Below are 7,402 nucleotides of genomic sequence, written 5' to 3'. Positions count from 1 at the left end.
CTTCTTATAATTTATAAGACTTCTTATAATTCCTAGCCACTGCTTCATTCAGGATCTCAATCTCCATACTACGTAGGGGCCAATTCTGGTCCATTCCCATCAGTCCTTGCCCGGCAATGTTCTCACAGCAACTTCCCCAGCATTCCAAGGCTCAAAGACTTTGGCTGGCTCACTTCTGCTTGCCTAAAAAAGTCCAACTCCTCTGAACTGCAGACAATTCCAGTCACCATTCAGGGACCCAGCTTACTTCCCAAGGATCATCTCCTGCAAGACCACCCTCATGCCCTATACTGTCATGGTTCCGTTATGAACCCAAACCCTTTCCTTGCCCAGATCTGTATCCTTGGACCTACACCGCCCCCCGTCCCCACCCCCCCTCCACCCCTGGCCTGAAGATCCAGATCCTTCCTCCTACTCCTGCAAGCTCATGTTCTTCTTAAGACCCACCTCAAACAAAAACATCTCTGTAAAACCAGTCGTGGAAATTCTGGCCATTCGTCGCCGCGCACAGCGCTCTGTGCTGGGACACCTCTGCCCCAGAATTGGCTCATGCCTGTGCATCTGCACGTGTGCTTCCCCTGCCGCCGCAAGCCTGGGGGATGTCGAATCCACTCTGCCCCTACCTGTTCCTCCGGGCCTTCCACTCTGGGCTGTACCCCGATTTATCGGTAGCCACACTGCCTCCTCTCTGCCCCTCGTGTGGGCCTAGAGCCCCGGGCAGAGCCGAGCCAGCTTCGTGGCGCCGGCTCAGCGCTCACCGGGCCCGACCGGGGACTGCCCAGGGTCAGGGAGGGACGCTCCAGACCCGGGCGGGCCTGACATAGCGGCCCCCGACCCGGGAGCCGCCCGAACAAGAGCCAGACTCCAAGCTCCAACCAGCCTCAGGCCCAGCTCCCTACTTTCTGCGTGGGCCCGGTCTCCGCATGCGAGAGGCGGAGGCTGCAGCACTCTTGCCATTCCGGCTTCTCTAGGACGGTGGAGGGCTCCGCGTCTCCATGGTACTCCCTTCTCGCCATGCAAAGTCGGGAGGGGAGAGTGGTCCAGCTCTCCCAGAGACACAGAGGGCTCCGGGCGCTGCACAAATCAAGGAGAACGGTAGGGGGGTGGGGGTGGGGGGAGGCTGGGGAGGAGGCTTCCTCTGGGAATCCTTTCCTGGCCCTTTTCTTCCCACTGACCACTCTTATCCACCTCGTTGCACCTTTGTAGGATGGATGCTGGTATAAGGTAGCACATCCTTCACTTGACTATGCCTGTTCACATATCTGCCTCCTTTTACTAAGTTCTACATTCCCAGAGAGCAGACTATGTCCTTGATATGTTCATCTTTGTGCCTCTAACATCCTCCCAACGTCTAGCACCTCTTAAGGCCCAATTTCTTTAAGTGGCATAGAATGTTTGTTGAATAAAAGCATGATTAAATGTTGAACCAGTTTTTCAGTTGAAGAAAGTAAGGCCCAAAGAGAGGAAACGACTTACCTAACATCACACAGCATGTCAGGAAGCTATGCGTTTAAAGAAAGTTGTGGAAATAAAGGAAGACCTCCCAACTGAGAACAAGCAACGGCTATTTATTCAGAGCTTATTATAGCAAGGAAGTCATCCACCATACTTGCATTTGGCAGAGAAGTGGGAAAGCTCTGTAGTAGGAAAAAAAGGGAGGCTTCAGGTATGCTCTGATTAAAGACTATAGGCATGAGGGCTTACTAGAAGCAAAGCATCTTATGTGATTGGTTGGGAAGCATTATTCAAATTTTGGCTGTTTGAGGCTTATTACTACCGGGGTTATTTTGGCTTCCTGGACTGACTGCTACAGATAGTAGTTTGAACTCTTGGACTGGTTACTGTAGATAGTGGGTTGGTTTCCTGGACGGGCTGCTGCAGATTGTGGGTCAGAGTTCTATTTTTCTATATGGTTTGGCCATTGTTCATTTGTATATTCAGTCTCTTGGGTGAACAAGGTAGGAGGATGATGTCTGCTTCACAGTAATTCAAGTCTACAGGTTCAGATGTGTTATAGCTACCCAGGTACTGAGAGCTTACAGATACCATACCTATGAAAAGTCACAGAGCAAAGGAGACCTCAGATGAACTCCCAGGCTTGTTGGTTGGTTGGTTGGTTTCTAAGAGGATACTGGAATAACTCATAAAGGGACACTAGCTGATAGTCTGTGAGTGCTGAGAAGGAAGCAGAGACTCTTAACTTGGGGAAGATCACTAGGAAGGTTGAGCATACAAAAAAAATGTTCCCATGATTTTCTTTGGGACCAGATGGAGAAAACTGAACTGGTGACAAAACAATTATGGGAGTTTTAGCTCAGAACAAGGAGCCCTCAGATAACTGATGACTAAGTCATCGTCCACCTGAAAAAAGGTCTCTTATGACTATGATCAGCGTTTGGTTCAAAATTTTTTAGAAAACTAAAGAGGAGAGGAATAGTCTATCATAATTAACCATATATTTTTACTCTCTCTATTGTTCTTCTGTCAAACACACAGCAGCAGGCAAGGCCAAGGCCAAGGCTAACTCCTAACTGATCTGACCAGTAAAGATACAATATGCCATTTTTAGATTCATATAATATATTACTTACATAAACAGCAAAGGGAAGAGTAGCCAAATATCCCAGTTCCCCAAGTCCTTGTCCCACACACCAAAAACAATGACACGGAAACAAAAGGGGGCTGGACGACTGCAACGTGGGTTGTGGAATACGCCTTGCTGAGGAGACAATTTTAGACTGCAGCTAAACAGCGTTACAGTCTGCAGTTATAACCTGAGGAGAGTGGGGCGGAAAGCCTCATACCTCATCAGAATCTGGGAGGCAATGACAAACTGTCTCATGGCAGCCTCCCACGGGGATAGGGACAGAAGAGGGAGATGGCCTCAAAATCTTGTAAAGTTCCTCTCATCCTCTCATGTTCTGGAATGATCACAAGATGATCTGCCAAGACTCAACTTAGCTATTGTTCAAGCCTATGCCTGCACGGCCTATATAGATATGCGTGAAATTGCCAGGGCACCATGGCAGACACATTCCCCTACAACTTTACCTCCTAACTTCTAACACAGAAAGAATTCTCAGGAGCATAAGTCACCACATAGGTCATCAGATACTCTAATTAATTGTACAGATAGAGGATTGGGCCAAATATATTCCATTTGTCTTAGGTAGCATTGGACAAGAGTGACCAGGATTACGACTCACAGTAGTATAACCAGGCTCACTGGAGGAAAGACCATGTCAGGCTCCACATCCAGAGCCAAGCCAACTAAATGTGTCATTAATCCAGGTGAGAGAAGAAAAACTAGCAATGGCACATATCCCAGCTAAACTGGCTAGCAAAAAATCCAGGTCAATACAATTGTCCATTACCATTCATGCTAGAGAATTTAGAAAAATCACTGATCTGTGAAAAATGTACAAGAGAGTCCAACATAACAGTATGAGGCTAAAGGGAATCACATCAATGTCCATAAAGTTAATCCTGTTCTATTGTTTCTTGATGAGGCTGTTCCTTTCTGGAGTCAATGGCTGTTAGGAGGATTCTGAGAGTTTTTAAACTAAGATCATTTGCTGGCCAGTAGTCAAACTGAGGGTAGTGGCAAAGCCTGGGTTAAATCTGCCAGATATCCCACAGACAAAACCTAAGATAGATCAACGATCCCTCCCTCTGCCCCTGACTTCAGAGTCTGAGGTGTTTTCTTTTTCCCAACCAGGGTTGTTCCTCTCCTTCCACAGCCACATGATCATTACGACCAGTCTCTGCCACAATTACTTCACCTTTTCCCCAATCCTCCCCATGTCTTCCCACACTATACACTTCAGCTCATCCCTAGTTAGCTCAGAAGTTCCTACTTATAAAACGTGTAACACCCTAGACCATCTCCCACCCTCTGACATGTGAGTCATGCCAAAATCACCTTAGGAGTTACCACCTCGTAATTCATGATCATTATAATCATTTTCTATAATTGCCTAAATCCAGCTACAACTATAATTTCCTATCTGAGTACTGATTTCACTATATGCCATAAGTTTTGGTTTTCATTTTCGTTCATGTCAAGGTATTCTCTAATTTCTCTTGTAAATGCTTCTTTCAAGAAAGCATTAGGAAGCTTGTACATGGATTCTTGCAGACTCCATGTGTGTCTTTTTCCCTTATGATTTGGCTATGTATCCTTAGTACACCACTCTAGTAAATCTTAGTCATGAGTAAAACTATATGCTGAGTCCTGTGAGTTCTTCTAGGGAATCTCTGAATGTGAAGATGGTCCCGGAGATCCCTGATATGGGTTATGAGAACTAGATTGCATAAAACATGTAAAGCATTTGGTGTAATTCTTGGCTCATGGTAAGTTCTCAAAATAAGAATGGTAAAATTCTTAAATGGTAAAAAATAAGTGGTCACGGTGGCAATGGGGATGACCAGCACAGGGCCATGAACAGAATAGGCACTCAATGTCAATTATTCCAATCCCCATCCTATTCCTTCATTCACTTCCACTATATGCCCTCATATCTCTTAGCCTCTTAGTGAATGAACAGCCCAATACCTTTAATAATGGCATCTCATTGCCAGCAAGTACCTCAAGTTCAGCCTCTTGTTTGATATAGCAGAACAGCAGGGCCCAGAAAGGTGAAATGAAATGTCCCATATCATGTCGTGAGTTGGTGACAGAGTTGAGACAAGAATCCAGGTTTGCCCTTTAAGTCCTACACTGGCTTCACTGTCACCTGGTACATGAGATGCAGACTAGGAGTAAGGTAATTAACCTGGGGCCAGGCTGTCAAGAACCCAGGTGCTATGGATGGGTTTCCTTCTCTTCCTGGAAAAAAGAAAACTTGAAAGCTAGGGAGGAAGAGGAGCCATAAATAAGCCCAGCTCTAAGTTAAATGAGACTACTTTCTGATCTAAAGGTAGAGTGAAATAATTTTTTTCCCTGCATCTCCATTTCAAAGGTACAGCTGTTGACTCCGAGGGGTGAGGCAGTGGGCAGGAAGTGGCTAGCACTGGGGGAGGAGTCAATATCACCCAGAATTGGAACAAAGGGCAAACAAGACTCAAGGGATAGCCAGGGTATCCGGTCTAGAGCATGCCCAGAGGAACCACAGCAGGTAAAGGAATTCTTTGGCCGGTGCACAGTTGCTTCAAGTTCTGGCCATGTATGGAATGAAAAGACATGAGATCTGACGGCACCAGAAACCCACTTGAGCCCGGTGGGTCAACCCACTCAACCCAGGGACTTCCCTGGTGGTCCAGTGGTTAAGACTCCACGCATCCCTGGTGGGGGAACTAAGACCCCACATCCCACATACGGCGCAGCGCGGCCAAAAAAAAAAAAAGAACTCATCCCACCCTCCGGCCCACCATGTAATGTGCAAATGAGGTGAGCAACAGAGGAGCACAAAAAGTGTTGAAGGATAACAGAAAGGACGGACTCCTATAAGAGGAGAATTCCCAGGCTTGTGGCCTTAAGTGGTGGCTTCTCTCAGCGCGCGCGCGTTGGAAAGAGCAGCGGTCTAAGCAGATAGGTTAGGGGGTCCCCTGAGAAAGAGAACAAAGAATGACTTTCTTGAGAACTCATTCTGGCCTAACCCATTTTGTGATCTAAGCCTGGCTGCAACGCTTGCCCTTGAACAGGTCTCAGTAATTAATGATCTTAAAGGAGGGAATGCAGAAACACGGGAGGACCAGTCAAGAAACCATAGTGCAGCCCTGGGGCAGCCTCCTGGTTCCTCAAGGGATATACATAATAACATATCTTTGAGTTCTGCAGGAACTAAGCCCCCACCCCCAGGTGGAGGATGGAATTAAGATGTCAACCCTCCTGAATTCAATCAACTAAAGCTTGGACTCTGTCAACCTTTGCCCGGATTCTATGCTAAATTCTGCTCCCCTCAAGCCCCCCTCATGAATATGCATGGTAATATGCATGTATCATTAGCTTAAACCTTCCCCAACTTTGCTGTTCAGGGTGACACTGCTTTGGGAAAGAGCTCTGGTGTTCTTACTTGCTGCAAGTAATAATAAAGCCTTCCTTCTCCCGATCACAGTGGGCGGGAAGAAGTCAGCCCTCTCCGACAAGTCTCTCCCCACCCACCCCCACCAGCCCCACTCCATTACTGATTGCTCCGCAGACGAAATGAGAGACACACAGCCCTCTGCGCAAAGATCCGCCGACTTACGGACAGAGGGCGCCTCCGGACTGAGAACTGCCTGCGGCGCCTACCTGAAGACGCCTTTACGGAGGTGGCGGGGGCGGAAGTACGTCATCGCCTTTCCGGCCCTCAGGCCCCAAGGCCGCTCTAGCAGGCCCGGAGGTCGCCTATGCTGATCATTGATCCTCCTCGACTGCCCCGCCCACCATGGTGACTCCGCCCCCACCCTCACCCGGAGGTGCGGTTGGAGTGGGGAAGGCTGAGACTTGACGCCGGCTTGCGGTCCTCACTCTGCCCCGATGGGCGCCGGCCATTCCGGAGGACTGGGAGGGCAGCCGCGTGGGCCGATTTCCCAGGGGCAGGCCATCCTCCACCTGCTGGTATATCTGGCCACCCTTCAGTGGCCCGGACCTAGACGAACGGGTGGCTGGACCTGCTGGCATGGGAAGGGCTCAGTGCAGCGTTATGGGTCAAAGCCGGAAACCGCAATGAGCTGGAGACTCTTCCCCCTCCTCTGAGCACTCCGGCCACATAGGCTCCCTTGGGACGACCCTGCCAAATGCCTTAGAAGCACGTCCCCTACACGCACCCTTACACACAACACACGTTGACCTGGCCTTGTCCTCCGGGTCTCCACTTAATTACCACCTGATCAGTGTGGCCTCCCTGCCTCCCCACCCTCCTTCCCGCTCTGCCCCTTTTTTCTTTTTTAAAATTTATTTAATTAATTAATTTATTTTTGGCTGCGTTGGGTCTTTGTTGCTGTGCGCAGGCTTTCTCTGGTTGCGACGAGCGGGTGCTACTCTTCATTGCGGTGTGCGGGCTTCTCATTGCAGTGGCTTCTCTTGTTACGGAGCACGGGCCCTAGGCATGCAGGCTTCAGTCTTTGGGGCACGTGGGCTCAGTAGTTGTGGCTTGCGGGCTCTGGAGCGCAGGCTCAGTAGTTGTGGCACACGGGCTTTGTTGCTCCGCGGCATGTGGGGTCTTCCTGACCAGGGCTGGAACCTGTGTGCCCTGCATTGGCAGGCGAATTCTGAACCACTGCACCACCAGGGAAGTCCCGGGAATTCCCTTTCTGACCATATTCTAAGGCTAAGGAGAGTTGGTGGAGCTGAGTACTTGCCGTGGTTGCCATGAGCAATCAGAGAGGACTTCATGGAGGCAGAGTAAGGATGTTTTCAGCTCCCTGCTGGGAGGAGCTGCACAAGGCAAAGGGAGCTCCCTCAAGAGGGGATGTAGGA

The sequence above is a fragment of the Hyperoodon ampullatus genome (assembly GCF_949752795.1).
Source record: "Hyperoodon ampullatus genome assembly, chromosome: 10".
NCBI classification, from domain to species: domain Eukaryota; kingdom Metazoa; phylum Chordata; class Mammalia; order Artiodactyla; family Ziphiidae; genus Hyperoodon; species Hyperoodon ampullatus.
The sequence above is the reverse complement of the archived record's forward strand: the minus strand, read 5'-3'. Positions refer to the sequence as shown.